This window comes from Blennius ocellaris (assembly GCF_963422515.1).
Source record: "Blennius ocellaris genome assembly, chromosome: 18".
In the NCBI taxonomy this organism is placed as follows: domain Eukaryota; kingdom Metazoa; phylum Chordata; class Actinopteri; order Blenniiformes; family Blenniidae; genus Blennius; species Blennius ocellaris.
The window spans coordinates 19,213,874-19,237,611 of NC_137667.1; the positions used below are offsets into that span (position 1 = coordinate 19,213,874).

At 44.0% G+C, this 23,738-nt stretch overlaps 1 protein-coding gene across 2 annotated transcripts in view; it reads right to left on the bottom strand.

The window, feature by feature from the left end:
• The window catches only part of cnih3 (cornichon family AMPA receptor auxiliary protein 3), a gene marked incomplete at both ends in the record, with an annotated part of 76,941 nt that overhangs the window by 46,261 nt on the left and 6,942 nt on the right, over positions 1-23,738 (bottom strand). The window lies entirely within an intron of this gene.

The window sequence follows — 23,738 nt, forward strand, 5'->3', positions numbered from 1 at the left end:
TGTCTAAGGTATTGTTACTACAAAACATTTATATTTGAACAACAGCAATCACAGGTTTCTGACATCCACCAATCGTTTGACCTGGAGAAAGAAAAAAGTTTCCTCCAAAATGTAAATGAATCTTCCAGAGCCTGAACTGATCAGTGGTGGAATGTAGGGCAGAATCTGGAGTCGTACAAGTAGGAGACATAATCTTGCTCTCAGACTGAGTGTATGGATGGGTCTATATGATCAATGATGTCATTGCGTCCTTGGTGGACGTCATGAGGACAGAATGTGGACCCAGAGGGGTCTCCAGTCAGTCGCCGTACCCAACAGCCGGGAGATTGTGGACAAAGTCGTCTGGAGGCTCCTAGTGGTCACTGAGCTGGACATCAAGACCTGATAGTCCTGGACCACTGCCAGCCTGATGCCTCACCTCACCTCACCCTCACCTCACCTCACCTCACCTCACCTCACCCTCACCTTACCCTCACCTCACCCAGAACCCACCCTCACCTTACCCAGAACTCACACTCACCTCACCCTCAACTCACCCTGACCTCACCCTCAACTCACCCAGAACTCACACTCACCTCACCTTCACCTCACCCGGACCTCGCCCTTACCTCATTCAGACCTCACCCTCACCTCACCCGGACCTCGCCCTTACCTCATCCAGACCTCACACTCACCTCACCCGGACCTCGCCCTTACCTCATCCAGACCTCACATTCACCTCAGCCTCACCTCACCCACACATCACCCTCGTCTCACTCTCACCAAAACCTCACCCAAAACACCTCATCCAGAACGCACCCTCCCCTCCCCCTCATCTCACCCTCAACTCACCATCACCTCACCCAGAACTCACCCTCCCCTCCCCCTCATCTCACCCTCAACTCACCATCACCTCACCCAGAACTCCCCCTCCCCTCCCCCTCATCTCACCCTCAACTCACAATCACCTCATCCAGAACGCACCCTCCCCTCCCCCTCATCTCACCCTCAACTCACCATCACCTCATCCAGAACGCACCCTCCCCTCCCCCTCATCTCACCCTCAACTCACCATCACCTCACCCAGAACTCACCCTCCCCTCCCCCTCATCTCACCCTCAACTCACCATCACCTCACCCAGAACTCACCCTCCCCTCCCCCTCATCTCACCCTCAACTCACCATCACCTCACCCAGAACTCCCTCTCATCTCACCCTCAACTCACCATCACCTCACCCAGAACTCACCCTCATCTCACCCTCAACTCACCATCACCTCACCCAGAACTCACCCTCCCCTCCCCCTCATCTCACCCTCAACTCACCATCACCTCACCCAGAACTCACCCTCCCCTCCCCCTCATCTCACCCTCAACTCACCATCACCTCACTTCCCCCTCATCGCACCCTCAACTCACCATCACCTCACCCAGAACTCACCCTCCCCTCCCCCTCATCTCACCCTCAACTCACCATCACCTCATCCAGAACGCACCCTCCCCTCCCCCTCATCTCACCCTCAACTCACCATCACCTCACCCAGAACTCACCCTCCCCTCCCCCTCATCTCACCCTCAACTCACCATCACCTCACCCAGAACTCACCCTCCCCTCCCCCTCATCTCACCCTCAACTCACCATCACCTCACCCAGAACTCCCCCTCATCTCACCCTCAACTCACCATCACCTCACCCAGAACTCACCCTCCCCTCCCCCTCATCTCACCCTCAACTCACCATCACCTCACCCAGAACTCCCCCTCATCTCACCCTCAACTCACCATCACCTCACTTCCCCCTCATCTCACCCTCAACTCACCATCACCTCACCCAGAACTCACCCTCAACTCACCTACACACCACCCTCAACTCACCCTCACCTCACCCTCTGAGGTTATCCTGACAAGACTTTCCCCTGCTGAAGACCAGAGAAAGAAATCGCCCTGGTTTGACATCAATTCATGAAGGAGTCGTTCTAACTTCACGACATTTCATGAATAAGCCTCCCATCACGGCATCCACTCCTACCGCTCGCCATCATTAGACACAATGTGCTGTGGTACAGATCTGGGATCAGCTGTGGCCTGCAGGCACACATTTGCATGTAATCGACTTAGAAGAAAGAACCTCTGGGCTCGATCCTGTCATCCACCCACCGCCGCGTTCTGGGCCAGCAGTTACTGAGGAGCATGAGAGCGGCAGACAAATGATGCAACGGCTCCACTGATGTTGCATCTGTGCTGCAACGAAGGCAAAGACAGATGTCATAGTTTCAGTGGCTGAACCCCATGGGGAGGGGGGGGGGAGGGGCAGATATGAGTGTCAGTCAACCATTCTGTGTGTGTATGTGTGTGTGTGTGTGTGTGTGTGTGTGTGTGTGTGTGTGTGTGTGTGTGTGTGTGTGTGTGTGTGTGTGCATGCACGCGTGTATGTGCATGTAGTCAGTAAAATTGGATTACTGTTTGTGTGGTGCAAAATGTTATTCAGGCATTGCATGTTGAGTGAGCAAGAATGTACAAGAAGCAGTGCTCTGGTGTGTGTGTGTGTGTGTGTGTGTGTGTGGGGGGGGGGGGGGTTGAACATCAGAGAGCTGGCAGCGGCTGGCAGATCCTGGGTTATTTCCCCGCTCGCCCCCGCCTGACAGGCGGCTCCTCACATGTTATTTCCCAGTAGATTCTAGCAGTGATCCCGGCTCGTTGCCTCGCTCGGTTTACGATACGTTAACTCCCCCCCGGATGGTTGCTCATGGGCAGTGGGAACACACATACACATTTAGCCGTGGTGGATTCAGAAATCCAAGCATGTTCAGGAGCATCTCTTCACACAGGAAACGCCCACCCAGCATGTGCAGTACATGAGACTAAGGCCCAATCCCAATTCTTACTTCAGTTTTTGCGCTGTATTTAGACTTCAGAAATATTTCCTGTCACCATGCGAAATCGGAGGAGCTTCCTTATTTGCTCGGGGGTCCCTGTTTTCAAAACACCCATATTAGAAGACTTTGGAACTATACAGTGTAATAATAAAATGTTATAAACGCGGTCTCTACCAAAGAAGTGAACTCAAATCTTCAAATGCAGTCTGAACTTAGCTTTCAACTAGGGATGCTCGATATTGGCTTTTCTACCGATATCCGATATTCCGATATTGTCCAACTCTTAATTTCCGATACCGATATCACCGATACCGATATATGCTGGCTTTTTACATCAAAACTGTTCGGGAACAACAACATAAAATATCTCCTACTGTGGAATTAACACATTATGCCTAATTTCATTGTGATGCCCCACTGGATGCATATGTGAATCAAACATGGCTTTCCAAATGTACACACTGAGAAAAATAAGAGAACAACAACTTAAATGATGGAAAAAAGTGCCATATTTATTTAGTGTTAGAGAGAAACCTCAACAACAAACTCAACAACATCACAGACAATATAAAAAAAAAGGAAGAGGCATATCTTCAGTCCATTAGTTGTAAACAGTCAATGAATGAATAACTGGCCATAACTTGTCAAATAATAGACTCAAACTGGGCTCAATCTCTTTTAAGAGTAACAAAATAGTGTAAATATAAACAAGAAAGGCACAGAAATGCTCACAAAATTAAAACAGCCCTCCTTTAAAGTGCAACAAAAACAAAGACTGAAGTTGACTCGTCCATATAACTGGTCTATTTCTTTTCCCCATGTCCTCATGTGTAAGAGGGAGATTGTTCTGTATGAATACAAGCATCTCAGCATCTCAGCAATGTATGAGATTTCTCTTCTCATCAATGATGTGGTACCAGTGCTGAACAGTGGTTCACTGTCAACACTGGTGCAGGGTGCAGTCAGGTACTTGCCCCAGCAGGGAAGAGGGCCTGGTTGAGCCTCCAGTCCTCCACGGACATTTCATTCACCGGGCTTCTCCTTCTTAGCCACGAGTCGAGCGTGTTGTACTTGTTGTTAAACGTCATCAAGCGCGCGCCTGTAAACATCCCATGCTGCGTTCATGCAGCCTCGGAAATTCCAATATCGGTTGTAAAAATCCGATACCGATATTTCCAAATATTACATTTTTAAGTCAATATCGGCCGATAATATCGGCCCGCCGATATTATCGGACATCCCTACTTTCAACAGGTTCATAATGCAAATGTTCAGTAGCAACACAGCCAAATGCCAGACCAGTTGAACAGCGTGTTACACACTTAAGACGAGCTTTGCGCAGGAATACAGTTGTGAAGTTTCCCATGGAATCTAAAAATAAGAACGTCAGGGGGTTTCACTGCAGTCATTCATAAGAAAGATTTTGTGCATATTGGCCTACAGGGGCCGAATATATTGGTAACTTGAAGAGGCAGTCAGTGGAGCGCAGACCTTAGCATCCTAACGCCAACATGGAAACCAATAGATTACGAGGTTATGGACTTCCGGTGACCTCATGAAGGAAGCAACATCGTAGACATGAGGTCCTGTCCGATAAAGTTAGAAAATGTGTGATAAACACATGCCGTTCAAACCTTCCAACTAGAATCCGAGCTGCAAAGAAGAATGAGACCATCCAGGAACAGGAGCAAACATGGGACTCCGAAAGAAAACGACAAAAAAGAGCGAGGTTTGACTGAACCTGTGGCTAGCCCCACCTTGGGTGCTAAAGCTAACCCGAACACTGAAGAGCTAGCGACGGAGCTAGCAGATGAGCTAAGTGAGGAGCTAACGGTGCTGAATGAGATAAAGAAACTCCGCCAAGAAAACATACAAGGGCATGCAGAAACAAAACATGGTCTCAGTCGCCTTGAGAAGTCCGTTACTGACATAAAGGAACAACTGAATGACCATCAGCAGCAAATTGGTGAGTTAGAGACCCGAGTGAGTGAGGCCGAAGACACGGGGGCTACGCAGCACAGGGTGCTTCAACACTTGCTCAAACGTGACATGTTACTCTCTGCTACATGCAACGAACTACAGAACAGGATGAGAAGAAATAATATTCGCATCTTTCAGATTCCTGAGGGGTGTGAGGGGGTAAATATGACTGTCTTTGTTAAAGAGTTATTGTCGAAAGTGCTAACGCTGTCACCGGACTTGGATATTAAGATCGAGAGAGCGCATCGCTCACTTCAATCCAGAACGACAGATTCGACAGCTCCTCCCCGCTCGATAATAGTGAGATTTCTGGATGCGTCGGTCAAAGACGCTGTTTTACAGCAAGCATGGAAGCAAGGTAAAGTTATATTTCAAGATATGAGGATCTTCTTTGATCAAGATTACTCTCCTGAGCTACAAAAGAAGCGAGCGAAGGTGCATGTAGTTATCAAACAGCTGAAGCAGAGGGGCATTCAGGGGAAATGCCTGTATCCAGCGCGGCTCAAAATTAAGACCGACACTGAAGAAAAAAGTTTTGCCACGCTGACAAGCGCCATGGACACTTTGGAGCAGCTCGGTGTCCAGGTGTCCGGAGGGGACAGAGAACGCACCAGGGAGAGGATGGCTGAGGAATAGAGCATCAACATGAGGAGAAAGAAGGACTGTGCCTTGTCTACTGCGGGTCTGAGGGCCATGATGGAGCAGTAAACAGATAAGATGGCTCAGTAAAATAAAACAACATTCTAAGGAAGGTAAATATAGATAGATTTTTATACGGTCACACAAATTACATATGTTTGATGTACATACGTGACAGACCTTTGTTTTTGTTTTTTTATGAGTAATTTATACTCATTGAGACCTTTTTTACATCTACCAGTAGGTGTATTATTGGTCACTTTTGCACGTTTTGTGCTCTATCTCACAGAGAGTTTAAGTCACCACCCTCTGTCCTATTGTCACCAGGGGTCAGACATGGTTGTAGTTAAGATACTATGGCTGACTGAGCAAGTGGAAGTTCTGTTTTTTGTTTTAAGTGTTGTTCCTGTGTTCTCCCTGACTCAAATGTTTCAATTTTGCTTGTATTCACAAGTATTTTATTTTGTTGTTATTTTGCATATGAGAGAGGATCATTTTAAATGTTGTCGTTAATGATGACTTCACTAAACTTAGTAACATATAACATTAAAGGAATTAACGACCCCATCAAGAGAAAAAAAATCCTGGGTCAACTAAAAAAGTTAAAATGTGTTATAGCCCTACTCCAGGAGACTCATATCACAGAAAAGGAACATCTTAAGTTGAAAAGGGAGTGGGTGGATCAGGTCTATTTTAGTTCATATGGTAACAAAAAGAAAAGAGGTGTGGCTATTTTGTTTCATAAATCTGTTTACTTTAACTGTGAAAAATTTTTGCAGGACGCAGAGGGGCGATTTATTATGGTAGTGGGTACTATTGCTGGACTAAAGGTGAGCATTGTAAATATATATGCCCCCAATGAGGACTGTCCACAATTCTTTTAAAAAATTGCAAATCTTATTGCAGACAACGGGGAAGGTATCATGCTTGTAGCTGGAGGCTTTAATTGTGTAATTAACAACAAATTGGATAAATTACCTATAAAGTCTACGCCTCAGACCAGAATGTCTAAGAGTGTAGTAAACATGATTGGGGAGTTGGGATTAACCGACACCTGGCGTCATCTTCACCCAAATATGAGAGATTTTACATTTATGTCACATGTACATGGTAGCTACTCTAGGCTAGACCATGTTTTAATCTCAACAAAAGATATTCATAGAGTCATAGACTGTGTAATTGAATCTATAACGATTTCGGACCATGGCCCTGTGGTTACAACTCTTGATCTGGGATTAGAACCTTCTTTTAGATATTGGAGGCTAAACGTCTCCTTGTTGGCTGACACGAACATAAGGGAGGAAATACGAACAGCTATAAATGAGTATTTTGTCTTTAATGATAACGGAATGGTTTCTCCGTCAGTTCTATGGGATGCGTCAAAGGCCACAATTCGGGGGGAAATCATATCTATAGGATCTAAACTGAAGAAAAAAAGAATGCAACAACAAAGTGAAATAGAAACTGAAATCAACAGATTGGAATTTGAACACAAACAACAGGGAAAACAAGACATTTTAGAAAAACTTAAAGTAAATAGAGCTAAACTAAATGAGCTGCTGACATATTAGGCAGAAGGAGCCCTTAGATTCATTGATCGTAAATACTATGAATTTGGAAACAAGCCTAGCAGATTACTAGCATTTCAATTACAAAAGGATCAGGCAAGTCGAATAGTACCAAAAATTAAACAACCTCTTACTAATGTCATCGCTACAAGCCCAAAAAAATATATCTAATCGCTTTGCTGAATTTTATCAAGAACTATACAAGAGTCAGGCTCAGGAATTACAGGAAGAGAAAATGCAAACGTTTTTTAAACATTTGAATATGGAAAAATTGAGTTCAGAGGAATCTTCTAGATTAACAGATCCTATAGGAGAAGATGAAGTTAGGAAAACAATTGGCAAATTTAAACACAAGAAGTCGCCCGGGACTGATGGGCTTTCAAGTGAATACTACAAAACATTTGTCAATGAACTCCCTCCAGTACTTTGCAAGCTGTATAATTATGTTCTAAATTCAGGAAACCCTCCAGATACTTGGTCTGAGGCCATCATCACAGTCCTACATAAGGAAGGGAAAGATCCACTACAGTGTTCAAGTTACCGTCCTATCAGTCTCCTCTGTGTGGACTATACAATATTAACATCTATATTAGCAACACGATTACAAAAATATATTAAAAAACTGGTAAAACCTGACCAGACAGGGTTCATCTCAGGCCGTCATGGAACAAATAATGTAAGAAGGGCTTTAAACTTGCAATCGTTAATGACAAAAAATGGAGACCCATCGATGCTTCTTGGCTTCGATGCCGAGAAAGCATTCGATCGTGTGAGTTGGACATTTTTAGAACGAACACTGGTTGAAATGGGCTTTGGTGAAACATTCATTAGTTGGTTTAGATTGTTGTACAAAAATCCCAGATCGAGAGTTAGAGTTAATGGGCATTGTTCAAATTATTTTAACATTGAAAGAGGAGTTCGCCAAGGCAACTCTTTATCTCCAATTCTGTTTGCCCTCAGTATGGAGCCCCTGGCGGAGGCCATACATCAGGATAATCAGATTCAGGGTGTTGAAGATGGGGCTGGCACAATACACAAAATTTCCCTTTTTTGCGGACGATATTTTGATTTTCCTAAAACATCCTCTCACGTCGATTCCCAGGCTCATGCAATGTTTAGAAGAATATGGAGATATTTCTGGATACAGAATTAATCAAACTAAATCGGAAGCAATGATGGCAGCAGGAATATGGCCGACTCAACTGAATGAAAAAGTGACCTTTCTCTGGTCGAAACAGGGGTTGAGATACCTTGGTATTACTCTCACCCCTCAACCTACACAACTGTATGAAGCAAACTATAACAAACTGATAAAACAGATAAAAAAGGACATGACCCGTTGGGAGGTTTTACCTTTATCCCTCTACGGCAGAGTGGAGACTGTGCGAATGAATCTACTTCCTCGTCTCCTGTTTGTATTCCAATGCTGGCCTATAAGAGTTCCAATCTCATTGTTAAGCATGATGAATAAATTAATATCTAAATTTATATGGCAACAAAAGAGAACCAGAGTAAATATTAAAACATTGTTTCTGCCTAAAAACAAAGGAGGACTGGCTTTGCCAAATTTAAAACATTATTATTGGGCAGCACAATTGGCAGCAATCCTCATTTGGATCAGGGGAGACGAGGAGGTAAAGTGGATTCAAATCGAGCAGGGTGAAGTTAAAGGGATTCAGTTATCCACCCTACCTTTTATTGACATTAAAATGATGAATAAAGTTAAAGTAATTAATGAATGGACCAAGCATACTTTAAAGGTCTGGGCTGAAGAAAAAAAAGATGCTCAAGGACCCTGGATCTTTTTCTAGAGCTATGCCCATAGTGGGCAACATGGACTTTCCTCCCTCCACATATGATCATGGCTTTAAGAGATGGGCCGCTAAGGGCCTAGTCATTCTTAATCAGTTATTTGATGGAACACAACTTAAATCATTCTCTCAGCTTCAAGAACAGTTTGAACTTCCTACAAATGACTTTTATAGATATCTACAAATCAGACATTACATTATGAACCATAAAGAACTAGATAGATTTAACAAAAATCTAAATGACATAGAGCAGTATTTTATTATAATTGCAGAAAAGAATTTTCCTCAACGGAAACATGTTTCCAATCTGTATAAATGTCTGTTGTCTGATGCTTGTCAAAATACTTATAATATTAAAGAAAAGTGGGAGCTAGAATCCAATTCCATAATCAGTGATGACCAATGGGACAAGCTGTGTGAGGGAAGCCACAGAGGCATAAAGAGTCAACAGTGGAAGGAATTTGATTGGAAGATAAAAATTAGGTTTTTTCACACGCCCTCTATAATTTCTAAATTTGTTAAAGACCGCACATCTGCAGTATGCTGGAGACAATGTGGAATGATAGGTAACCACACACATATCTTCTGGGATGGTCCAGTCATTCTGGGGTTCTGGCAGGGGATTAGGGACGAGATTGAGATAATTATAAAAAGAGTAATACCTTCAAATGTCATGTTCTGCTTACTTGGCATCATATCAAGTGACTTTGATACAGGCACAAAGTATATTCTGCATATTCTGTTATTGGTTGCCAAAAAGGCAATAACAGCAAACTGGAAGCAAGTGAACCCACCATCGGTGTCAGAATGGAAGCAAAGGATAAAACAAGTGTTTATAATGGAAAGAATGACTGCATCTTTACAACTGAAAACTGACTTGTTTGACCAAAGGTGGCATTTGGTGAAAGACTATTTGGGAATGTGATTTATTTTATTTTATTTTATTTATTTTCCCGCTAGTTTATTTGATCTTTTTGTAGAAGGCATTCTGAAAAGGGGTTGTTGAATGTTCACATTTTGTATATATTGGTTCTGCTCATGTGCATCGTGTTTCTTTTGATAAATGAGGAATCTTGTGTCAGGGAATGTTCTGTTCTGTTTGTGTTGTTAAAATTGAAAAACAAAAAGTTTAAAAAAAAAAGAGATTACAAGGCTATTTGATCCAGATTGCTGACCTTTGACCCCAACTGCGAACCAGCGTAATGAGGTCACCGCATCATTTCACATATCAGAGGACAGGAAATTCAAAACTGAGCATTTTGGTATTGATTTGACATCAATCGACTGAACACAATAACACTTTTTTGATCTGTTTGTGACTTAGACCTTGACCTTTGACCCGATCACTTTCAAAATTAAATGGAACCATCCTTGGGTGACGAATCATCCCTGAAAAAAATAGCTTTTGCAAAAAAGTAGGTAACATACATACATACATGCATACATACATACATACATACATACATACATACATACATACATACATACATACATACATACATACATACATACATACAGACAGACAGACAGACAGACAGACAGACAGACAGACATACAAACCAATAAATAGATAAATACATTAAGACAAAAACATAAACTTCGCCAAAACTTTCATTGGGAAAGTTAAATATAATTTTTGATTTAGTATAAATCATGTGTTTGCCTGTACCTACAGTGTGTGTGTGGTAATATTTTAATTGAACACTGTTAAAACTATTAGTAGGCTTAATGTTTCTCTTCACTTCTCTTCTCTTGTTGTTTCAGGAGATGAATGTTAAAAAAAAAAAAGTAATAAAACATCACTAACTGATCAACATCACTAACTAACCTCAACATCACTAACTCAAAGTTAAGTCCACGGTACTCTATCCTATTGTTGAACTGGCATCATGAACGCAGCGCTGCCAGTGAATGCCATGGTGAGAGTTACCCACTGTTAACTATAGTTAGCAGAGGTCCGGTGGTGTGTTAACTTTAAACATCAAGATAACACCTGGTTAAAGTGAACCCGGTTTTGAACAAGATAACAGTGCTGTTAAAGTTAACGGTCGGTTAAATCACTTTAACGGCTGGTTAAACGATAATCCAGTTTTGAACAACCGGGCCCCAGACAGAGAAACACTCTGGATGGTTGCCAGGTTTCCACCAATCAGGTGCTGCTATCCAGTCTAGTGGAATCACTAGTAAAAGAAACAGTGGGCAGCTCGTCGTCATCACTGGAAATGGTGAGGGTCACAGAGAGCAGTGGCTGCAGAGGTGGAGAAGAGTCGGGTCTGGAGGTGGAGGTCGGAGGAGAGTGACATCATGGAGGAGAGTGACATCATGGTTGTGGTGACCAGTGTGTCAGAGTGTCCCCAGCCTTCTCCACAAAACTTCCGTCCACACGTCACTATGAACTCGGCCCAACACGAGGCTTCAGGGCATGTAGTACACATACCAGGACTTGAGGGGCGCTGTGACGCTACGTCGTCTTTCTTCCACAGATGATGGTCTTTGCTGTCCACACCCTGGCGGGGTTGAAAGGCAGGAGCCGGGGTTTTAGAATTTCCTCACTCTGGTACCCGTGTTCAAAACAACCTGTCTTTGGGCTTCTAAAACCGCCTCATCTGGAAGACAGGCCAAAGACAGCTCGTTTAGGTGAACTGGTTTCCTGGTGTGGACGGGCCCTTAATCAGGCGGAGGGTGGAGGGTGGAGGGTGGAGGAGGAGGTCGTCTGTCTCCAGCAGCAGTGCATCCAGAGCACATGACTGTACGGGCGTTGTGTCAAAAAGTGATTCCCGTCCATGTGAGAAGCTTTTATCAGGATTTACAGCCATAACATTAAAATATACTAAACTGTACCACGTATCATGTATGTATAATAATAAAATAAGCCATATAAAATCTCAAATGTCTTTATTTCACATGTAACATTGGTAAATCACCTCTATTGCAGTTTGTTTGGGGTTTTTTTTGCATGAGACTTTCCCAGAGACTCACTTTGTTCCTGTGTTCATACAGTTTAGTATATTTATACAAAATAACTGTAAATCTTAATAAAAGCAGCTGGACCAGAACAGACGCCCCCAGAGACTGGCAACAACACCGGCGCATCCACACTGCAGCTTTACTCACGGCTGTCACCGCACTATTTATGTGTTTCCTCTGAAATTAGACTGATTGTTACACTTTGTCACAATTGATAATCAATCAGTTCTAGCCACTCTGAACATATAGCTGCTGATTCAGCAGCAATGTTCCACTAAAGAAACATCTATACCACTGCAGCTTGGCTGTTTATGATCACGTGGATCAATAAGTCTGATATTTGATATTTGATCAGCACCACCAGGTTCCCCGTCTCCTAAATGTGCTGCTCAAGGCTCAAAGTTAATTTTTTTTAAATCACAAACTGCGTGGGAAAGTGGCATACGCATCTTTCAGGACCCGTTTGTGCTTCAGCAAGCTTTATAAATGAGGCCCCAGCTCCGTCGAGGACTGTTTTATTTCTCCAAGGTGAGAAGGTGATGAGCACAATTTCCATAACGTCTCCTTGAAAAATTTGCAGGCAAACTCACCGGGGGAAGCAGAGCTGCCATGACAACAACATATTCATTTTGTTCCTGATTCTTTCTGTGGCTGAACACAGTCAGTCTAACAGTGTATCCATGTCCTTCACACACTGATGACCGTTTGACCCCGTGGCCGGTAAAAACGCCTTTGGCTTTCCAGCGTTGAGTGTTGGTAGGGGGCGCTGTTGGCAATGATTAGTTTTCTACCGAGGTAACACAGCACCATACTCTGTTTTATTGAACTGGACATGAATAGACAACCCACTATATGAGTACTTTTACTTTTAATACTTAAAGTACATTTAGGTCAACTCACCTACTTCACATCAGGTGAAGGAGGATTGTTAATGTAGTTCTACTTTTTGTATATATTTTGTCAATTATCTGTACTTTTACTTGAGTACTGAGCTTCAGTACTTCCTCTACAACTGTCCATACCTAGTATTAACTGCACACACTTCAAAGCTTCAGTATCTGTTTCCTCCTCCCTGCCTGAACCAGGGTCTGTTTCCTCCCCCTATCTGCCTGTCCTCATTTCCTCTCCTCTATCCTCTCCGTGACGGCAGAAACCCACCTCCTCTGAGTCTGGTTCTGCAGGAAGTCTCCTACTGTGAGTCTGATTCTGCAGGTTTCTCATCTTCTGAGCCTGGTTCTGCAGGTTTCTCCTTCTCTGAGTCTGATTCTGAAGGTTCCTCTGAGTCTGAGTCTGGTTGTACAGGAAGTCTCCTCCTGTGAGTCTGCTTCTGCAGGTTTCTTGTCCTCTGAACCTGGTTCTGCAGGTTTCTGGTCCTCTGAGCCTGGTTCTGCAGGTTTATCCTTCTTTGAGTCGGGTTCTGCTGGTTTCTCCTCCTCTGAGTCTGGTTCTGTAGAAAGTCTCCTCCTCTGCATCTGGTTCTACAGGTTTCTCCTCTTCTGACTCTGGTTCTGCAGGTTTCTCATCCTCTGAGTCTGGTTCTGCAGGTTTCTGGTCCTCTGAGCCTGGTTCTGCAGGTTTCTTCCGGTTGGTGTGGATTTGTTAATCTGTTAAAAGCTCCTAGAAGTGACTGTGTTGATGACACTTTATAAATAAAGTTGAATTGAACTGAAAGCTGATCACGTAGCAGGATGCTGAATATTGGACGATAATATTGGATTGACTGTTGATGGTGGATTTAATTGTAGTGTGTAATGTGATTTACTGTCATGTGATTAACAAGAGGAAACAGCCACATTGTTCACGATCTGTTTTTAACCCGTTTCATTTCAACCTTTAGCGGAGATGCTGCTAGTCTTTCTCTCTTTTTCTCCACCTCATCTCAACTTCAACGTAGAAGCAGATCATAATCCCCCACATTGTGGTTATTTTTGGGGTTGTTTTTAGCCATATCTGGACGTATTAGTTGGAACGTGTGTTTGATGGGATGACACTCCTGTTGTGCTGGGCCGGATCAGCACTCCGTCCCATCACTCCCCAAAAAAACAAACAATACTTTCCATCGTATTACATAAAAACCCTCGTCTGAATGCCCTTGTTTGACGTTGGTCGCGTTATTCCTGGTTGATCTCCTGCAAAACTCTAATCGCAACCTGCATGAGCAGCAGCTCAGCCGCTCCAAACAAATCACGCAGTTACCAATGCACGGCTGCTCACCGTTCTCCCTCAGTGCTGTTTGAACACGAGGCCACGAGGCAGAATGTGTCCTGAATGTCGTGTTGAAGCTCAACCAAGTGCGTTTGGTGTCTCACACTTCACACGGTGGGATCAAATCTCAAAGGCAAGGAACTCGTGGCTTTGTGTCGTTTGGTTGAATATAATTAAGCAATGCAGTCGAGAACTCCTTGAAAAGAAGCTGATTGGATTGGCTCTTTAATGAAATTGAGGGATTAAAACTCAAAGATTTAGAAAATTAATGGAGTTAAGATTAAATGCAGGGGGGCGTGGTTCTGGAGCTGAGCGAGACACGTACTGTTGTGGCCTCCAGGCAACATTCTGACAAAATATAAAAGCTCCTGTATATGATCCTTTTATAGGCCCTGAAGAAGAATCTGCAATAGATTTAGAGAGAGACCGCAGGAATCATGCCGGCAAAAAAAGAGTACCCTTAAAACAGACTTTATCCAGGAAGTGGAGGAGACGACTGTTAACAGCTATGCTAGCGCTTTCACCAGTCATGGTGAGGTTCTAGTCATGATGAGGCTCTAGTCATGGTGAGGCTCTAGTCATGATGAGGCTCTAGTCATGGTGAGGTTCTAGTCATGGTGAAGCTCTAGTCATGGTGAGGCTCTTGTCATGGTGAGGTTCTAGTCGTGGTGAGGCCTTAGTCATGATGAGGCTCTAGTCATGATGAGGCTCTAGTCATGGTGAGGCCCTAGTCATGATGAGGCTCTAGTCATGATGAGGCTCTAGTCATGGTGAGGCTCTAGTCATGGTGAGGCTCTAGTCATGATGAGGCTCTAGTCATGGTGAGGTTCTAGTCATGATGAGGCTCTAGTCACGGTGAGGCTCTAGTCACGATGAGGCTCTAGTCATGGTGAGGCTCTAGTCATGGTGAGGCTCTCGTCATGGTGAGGTTCTAGTCATGGTGAGGCCCTAGTCATGATGAGGCTCTAGTCATGGTGAGGCTCTAGTCATGGTGAGGTTCTAGTCATAGTGAGGTTCTAGTCACGATGAGGCTCTAGTCATGGTGAGGTTCTAGTCATAGTGAGGCTCTCGTCATGATGAGGCTCTAGTCATGATGAGGCTCTAGTCAAGATGAGGTTCTAGTCATGATGAGGCTCTAGTCATGATGAGGTTCTAGTCATGATGAGGCTCTCGTCATGATGAGGCTCTAGTCATGGTGAGGTTCTAGTCATGATGAGGTTCTAGTCATGGTGAGGTTCTAGTCATAGTGAGGCTCTAGTCATGATGAGGCTCCAGTCATGGTGAGGTTCTAGTCATAGTGAGGCTCTAGTCATGATGAGGTTCTAGTCATGATGAGGCTCTAGTCATGGTGAGGTTCTCATCATAGTGAGGCTTTAGTCATGATGAGGCTCCAGTCATGGTGAGGTTCTAGTCATAGTGAGGTTCTAGTCATGATGAGGTTCTCATCATGGTGAGGCTCTCGTCATGGTGAGGTTCTAGTCATGATGAGGTTCTCATCATGGTGAGGCTCTAGTCATGATGTGGCTCATGGTAAGGTTCTAGTCATGATGATGTTCTCATCATGGTGAGGCTCTAGTCATGATGTGGCTCATGGTAAGGTTCTAGTCATGGTGAGGTTCTAGTCATGGTGAGGCTCTAGTCATGATGAGGCTCCAGTCATGGTGAGGTTCTAGTCATAGTGAGGTTCTAGTCATGATGAGGTTCTCATCATGGTGAGGCTCTAGTCATGGTGAGGTTCTAGTCATGATGAGGTTCTCATCATGGTGAGGCTCTAGTCATGATGTGGCTTATGGTAAGGTTCTAGTCATGGTGAGGCCTTAGTCATGATGAGGCTCTAGTCATGATGAGGCTCTAGTCATGGTGAGGCCCTAGTCATGATGAGGCTCTAGTCATGATGAGGCTCTAGTCATGGTGAGGCTCTAGTCATGGTGAGGCTCTAGTCATGATGAGGCTCTAGTCATGGTGAGGTTCTAGTCATGATGAGGCTCTAGTCACGGTGAGGCTCTAGTCACGATGAGGCTCTAGTCATGGTGAGGCTCTAGTCATGGTGAGGCTCTCGTCATGGTGAGGTTCTAGTCATGGTGAGGCCCTAGTCATGATGAGGCTCTAGTCATGGTGAGGCTCTAGTCATGATGAGGTTCTAGTCATGGTGAGGTTCTAGTCATAGTGAGGTTCTAGTCACGATGAGGCTCTAGTCATGGTGAGGTTCTAGTCATAGTGAGGCTCTCGTCATGATGAGGCTCTAGTCATGATGAGGCTCTAGTCAAGATGAGGTTCTAGTCATGATGAGGCTCTAGTCATGATGAGGTTCTAGTCATGATGAGGCTCTCGTCATGATGAGGCTCTAGTCATGGTGAGGTTCTAGTCATGATGAGGTTCTAGTCATGGTGAGGTTCTAGTCATAGTGAGGCTCTAGTCATGATGAGGCTCCAGTCATGGTGAGGTTCTAGTCATAGTGAGGCTCTAGTCATGATGAGGTTCTAGTCATGATGAGGCTCTAGTCATGGTGAGGTTCTCATCATAGTGAGGCTTTAGTCATGATGAGGCTCCAGTCATGGTGAGGTTCTAGTCATAGTGAGGTTCTAGTCATGATGAGGTTCTCATCATGGTGAGGCTCTCGTCATGGTGAGGTTCTAGTCATGATGAGGTTCTCATCATGGTGAGGCTCTAGTCATGATGTGGCTCATGGTAAGGTTCTAGTCATGATGATGTTCTCATCATGGTGAGGCTCTAGTCATGATGTGGCTCATGGTAAGGTTCTAGTCATGGTGAGGTTCTAGTCATGGTGAGGCTCTAGTCATGATGAGGCTCCAGTCATGGTGAGGTTCTAGTCATAGTGAGGTTCTAGTCATGATGAGGTTCTCATCATGGTGAGGCTCTAGTCATGGTGAGGTTCTAGTCATGATGAGGTTCTCATCATGGTGAGGCTCTAGTCATGATGTGGCTTATGGTAAGGTTCTAGTCATGGTGAGGTTCTAGTCATGGTGAGGCTCTAGTCATGATGAGGCTCTAGTCTATATTGTGACATCCTGAGATTGAGACCGCTCCTCACGACTGATCTACAGAACCTTGCCACTGAAGGTCAAAGGTCAAACACACCAACTACTGGTGGTTGTTTAAAGAAGATTGATTGAGATAAGACAATCGTCATTCTTCTTGTCCCACTTTCATGATGTCATATCAAGGTCCCATCAACTTTTTACCTTTTCCATTCATTTCACCAAAAAGTGAAATATCTTAATAACATAATCACTTATTTCTGAGCTGTGGACGCATGGATTCTGACATCACATGATGTTTTTGCTGCTTCCAGCAGCTCACTATGTACATGTCCATGTGCAGCTTGTGCTTTACTGTTAATCTATTGATGAACCGGAGTCCAACACCTGGACGTGCACAAACAGCTGGACCAGGAAGTCCACACCTCCAGCTAGTGTGACCAGATCGAATGAAACTAATCCTTCCTTTGGAAAAACTCTCACGTCAGCGTTTTTACTGTATGCTTAATGCATAATTCACCTGTCAGAAGCCTCGGCAAAGCAAATGATGAGCTGGGGATGGAAGAGTGGAGTGTGTGTGTGTGTGTGTGTGTGTGTGTGTGTGTGTCCTGAAATCATTTGCTGGAGTCATGTTGCCATGGAAACACTGACTGTAGCAGCACCAGCCTAGCAGGTTGGAATCGACAGATTATTGCAGTCTCTTTGGCCTGCACCTTCAGAGGGAGAGGATGTGTCTCAAATGACCTGTGGTTTTCATTCATTTGAATTTAAAATAAATAAATAAATAAAATAAAAAATAAAAAGGTTTTAAATAGTTTTCCACACAGTGAATACTTAGAAACACTGAATTCTGTCTGAGACTGGGTCCATACTGCCGTCACTGAAACACACATCCAATAATGCGGCGTAAGACTTGAGAAGGAAATACTTCTGGTGAGCTGGGAGTACACAGTACTAGGGATGCTCGACATTGGCTTTTCTACCGATATCCGATATTCCGATATTGTCCAACTCTTAATTTCCGATACCGATATCACCGATACCGATATTTGCTGGCTTTTTACATCAAAACTGTTAGGTAACAACAACATAAAATATCTCCTACTGTGGAATGAACACATTATGCCTAATTTTATTGTGATGCCCCACTGGATGCATATGTGAATCAAACATGGCTTTCCAAATGTACACACTGAGAAAAATAAGAGAACAACAACTTAAATGATGGAAAAAAGTGCCATATTTATTTAGTGTTAGAGAGAAACCTCAACAACAAACTCAACAACACCACAGACAATATAAAAAAAAGGAAGAGGCATATCTTCAGTCCATTAGTTGTAAACAGTCAATGAATGAATAACTGGCCATAACTTGTCAAATAATAGACTCAAACTGGGCTCAATCTCTTTTAAGAGTAACAAAATAGTGCAAATATAAACAAGAAAGGCACAGAAATGCTCACAAAATTAAAACAGCCCTCCTTTAAAGTGCAACAAAAACAAAGACTGAAGTTGACTCGTCCATATAACTGGTCTATTTCTTTTTCCCCATGTCCTCATGTGTAAGAGGGAGATTGTTCTGTATGAATACAAGCATCTCAGCATTGTCGCAATGTATGCGATTTCTCTTCTCATCAATGATGTGGGCACCAGTGCTGAACACTGGTTCACTGTCAACACTGGTGCAGGCAAATATTACATTTTTAAGTCAATATCGGCCGATGATATCGGCCCTCCGATATAATCGGACATCCTTACACAGTACCTATCAATATTTTCTTATTGAATATTTTGTGACATGCTGTTGGCTGCGCCAGGTGAGAGCCGTACAGGTAGAATCCCCACCTTTCTCTTTGCTAAAAAAACGACTGCAAGATGAATTGGTCCCTTTAAAAACCCAATCCTCGGCCCCCTGGGGTGAATGAGAGCGTCTTTGTGTCTGTGATTATCTTGGGCCTGTGGACGGTGTCCTGCTCCTGAACGGCTCATTGTCTGGACAGATCGATACATACTCATTTAAACACACTCTGCCCGACTTCAGGTCTTCCTTCCTATTTGCTTCGAGTACACTGACAACAGATTGTTGTTTTGTAGTTCTTTGTAAAAATCAATGCACATCCGCTTGATTTTAATGCACAAATTCTCGCAGGCTTTCCACCACTTGGCCTCTCCAGATGGTTTCACCAGTGAATCGTCCCTGGACATCAAACTTCCCAAGGTTGGAGGAGACAAGCCACGCAAAACCTTCTTACAATTCACAAAAAAGCTTCGAGCCTTGAACCCTGGCTTTCTAGAACTGACACGACTGGGTCAGTGAGTTTGAAACTGACACATTTCAAACCGAGAGCAAAGATGTTGCGATGGCAGACTTTAAAATGAGCAGGTCTAATTACCTGACAAGCATCGTCTCTGAACAGCGAGCGGAGTGGAACACAGAGAGGGGGAGAGGAAGAGGAAGAGGAGGAGGAGGAGGAGGAGAGAGAGCCCCCCCCCCTCATCCTCCAGGGACTCTATGTGCAGCACAACAACAGCGGCAGACGAGTCAGGATGATGGATGAGGAAGGCAGCAGGGGTTAATGAACACGTGGATCGATGCTGAGCAGCCCAACTATACACTCAACACCACCTCCATTAGCCTCCGCCTCCCGCTGCCACAAAGCCATGTTGACTGCTTGCTTGGTTGCGATTACAATCAATTGTATGCATTGCTGCTCTCCGAACACAAGCTGCTCTCCAGCTCAGGGGCACTGGGGAGCAGGGCAACCAACAATAACATAACACCACACAGACTATACGGCATAAGCAGATACTACTGATGAGGCATCGCACTGCATTCACTCCGTGAATATCGTCCTCCTTCTCCTTCAAGCCTTCCTTTTGTTTTTGTGCATCACATTTAATGGATATTAAATCTTTATTGTCAGATCCAAGAGGAAAACTGTGGCATCTGTTAATTCACCTTGGAAACATGGATTCTGACTATCAAGCTGTTCAACCAATCCTTCCTAAATGAACGCCTCTGGTTCTGCCTTGGACTCAGTTTAGACCAGGGTTTAGCATTATTAATGACAGTTTGGCATTATTAATAAGACTTTAGCATGATTAATGATGGTTCAGCATTATTAATAATGGTTTAGCATTATTTATGAGGGTTTAGCATTGCTATTAAGGGTTTTTCTTTGTTGTGGTCACAGTGTGTGAAATGAAATTGTCTATATTTTTACAAGATCAAACAGTTAGTACTGAAAATGATTACAATCTCCATATAAAGTCAATTTTAATGTAACATTCTGGTGCAAAATATAATGAAATATCAAAATAAAACTGGTATAAATTCTCTATAACCTCCTTGCTTGGTGGGACCAGGTTGGAGCCTCAAAAAAATCCAAGCTTCCATGAACAGTAGGATGTACTTTGTTTAGTAGTTACTGATGAACCAAAGGTATTGCTTCATTATAAAGAAGTTCTGTGGAGCGTCTAATAGCGCAGCCTCATGCAGACTCTCCCTCCGTGGCCACAAGTAAAGAATCCCTTGCTTCATTAATTTGAGGTAATGACTTATATTCTCGTTCCCACACGTTACTATTTTTTTTTCTCTACGTCCAGTCCAGGGTCTTCGTGCAGTCACTTTCTATATTGTTCTCTCGGGTCCAAATTAAAAAAGACGAGGCAACATGATCAATCATCCAGCTCAGTTTTCATGTTCCACTTTAATATCCTGGTAGCAGCGTAGTTTGTCATGTTTGGTAGTTTTATAGCCCAGATAAAAACACTGCACTGCCGTCCACCACAATGCTTTAGACAAAACGTGAAAGGATGGAGACTTGAATGTGGGCGGAGCCTTGGGCCTCACTAACCTCACTGTTAACTTTGACGGCGACGTTAGCTAACGGGACGACTAACCATGTTTTAAACAATGCCTATTTAAGGATTGAACCGGCGGGTTAGAGCTTCGGTGGTTAAAATAAGCCAGTTTTGAACAACAGGGTCCTGAAAGCTCGTCCAGGTTGGTTATTGTTTCAGTGCTTTGAAGACGAGAGCAAACAACAACTTTTCCTCAAGGGGTCTGAACGGGGTGGGTTTCTCAGGTTAATGCTTTCACTCAATCTCTTCCATCAGTTGAATCAGGACGGTCACACTCACACACTCCTTGAGAGAAGCTTGATATCAGGACTCCCTTCCTCCACGCTGCAGAGACTTCATTCCTCTCCCTCTTTGATCTGCCGGCTGCCGACTCGCAGCTTTAGATCTGCCCTTTCTCCACATATTTTTAATATCCCCCCCTTCATCATTTTGCATTCTGCTCCAGTCACCTGTTCTGCAGGCCAATCAGTCTGACTGAGTGGATTCTCGCCTTCCTTCCTTTCATCGCTCCCTCTGCTGCTGTCATCAATCTCTCCTTCTGCCTCATCCTTTGATCTCCCCCGACTTTGCGACTCCCTTTCCCTCCGGTTTGCGGCCAGTCTCCCTTCCCTCCGACAGGCTGCAGATTTCGAGTCACCTTTGCTGTCAAAGTGTTTTGATGCGACACACTTTTAATCACTTTTTTTCATGTATTTACATGGGCAGAGAAAAAAAAAAACCTTCTCCTGGCACTCAAACACTATCTGCTCTCATCCAGACTCACGTTCCTCCAGAAGAAGGAAACTTGTTTCACGGTGATAAATGAGGATTTTTCACGGTTCTAATTGTACACAATCCCGCGCCTGCTGGAAAAAAAAAAAACCTCGCTCCTCTCTGAACCTCATCCAGGAGCGTTGGTGAAATCCCAATGTGCAGCATCACCTCGGCGTTATTCAAGGCAGCATCTGCTTCGCGGGATGGAACAGGAGAATGAATGGGCGGAGGGTGGGAAGGCAGAAGGTGAAGGAGAAGAGGAAGGTAAATACAAGGTAAATTTGTTTATCACCAGCAGCCTCGTACAACAACCCAGTCTCACTCCGAATCATAATACGTTTGTCCACCGCTGAGAAGAGCTCTGAATGTGTAACGAGGCTACATTTCGTCGGCCTATTTATTTCTGCAGACGACTGCAGAGTTCGTCCCGACCGGAAGACACAACACGGCAGACAGCTCTTCTATCAGCACAGGAAATTGCTATATTTTAAGATAAGACCGTGACTTTATTTTCATTTTATACTTACCATCCATGCTTTTTTTTTTTTTTTTCATTTCGGCATACATTCATTCAACTTTCCCACCAAACCAAGGGTTTTTCTCCGGTTGCTATGGCGTTGCTATTGACAACAAATCGCAATATTTGTATTATAACTTAGACAATACTGCTAATACAATAAATGACTTGTGCAATTTAAAAAAAATCATGAGAAGAAAGGACCGCCTCCTCATGGCCCCTTTATAGCGTATTCTTTTCTGCACATGTCTGTGTGATTTTATTACAAAATCAAGCCACAGCGCCCTCGCGTGGCCCGGCATACTAACGACATTGTTGTCCCTGTGTCCACTGCTTTTTTTTTGCCAGAAAATGAGCCTTTTGATGGCTTCATGTGAAAGAGAACTTTCGTGTCTGTTTAAATAGGTTGCCATTGGAAACGGCTGTAGATCTGCTATTCGGAAGGTTGCAGGTTGGATTCCCATTTCTGCATTCCAACATGCCGAAGTGTCCTTGGGGAAGCCACTGAACCCCAAACTGCTCCCAATGGAGTGACAGCGCCTTGCATGGTTGCATCCTCCAATGGTGTGTGATTGTGTGTGTGAATGAGTGAATGTGATGAACCATGTAAAACGCTTTGGGGGCTGCTCACACAGAAGAAAGGCGCTATTTAAGCGAAGTCCATTTACCATTTACACCTCCAGTCCTCCTGATGTTGAAGCGTTTGGTTCAGACACGTCCAGAAATAAAGTGAAAGGAGCAGAAATTCACTATGTAATGCCCAAATGTTGAAAAATAAGCTCATTCACATGTTTTTATTATTGTTTTCCTTTCTCTCTGGCCACTCCGGGGCTCCGGACTAAAGCAGGACAGATGTGAAAAAACACCAATAGAGCGACAAGGAGACTCAATGTTTTCTGTCTCTTTGGTCTGAATCCGAGGTTCAGGACAGACTAGATGGAGCGACCTGGACCAAACCACCATTACACTCTGTCTCCTGGTTCCTGGACCAAACCATTGTTACAGTCTGTCTCCTGGTTCCTGGACCAAACCACTCTTACAGTCTGTCTCCTGGTTCCTGGACCAAACCACTGTTACAGTCCGTCTCCTGGTTCCTGGACCAAACCACTGTTATAGTCTGTCTCCTGGTTCCTGAACCCAACCACTCTTACAGTCCATCTCCTGGTTCCTGGACCAAACCACTGTTACAGTCCGTCTCCTGATTCTTGAACCAAACCACTGTTACAGTCCGTCTCCTGGTTCCTGGACCAAACCACTGTTACAGTCTGTCTCCTGGTTCCTGGACCAAACCACTGTTACAGTCCGTCTCCTGGTTCCTGGATCCTACCGGCGCTACATTGGTGAAATCAGTGATCATAGCATTCACTGGCTCCCTGACCATGGAAACACAACCGCTTCTTGGCAGCTGCTCATTTAACAACCGGCCCTGAACTAGCACCTGGTTCTTTTTGCTGGAAAAGCCCAAAGAGAGGAGGATCAGATCCAACCTGAGGTCAATCCTGGACATTAAATTGAAACATTTCACAAGGATCTTGTTTGTTTTTCTGGTGATAAATAAATGGTAAACAGTGAATAGGCGACC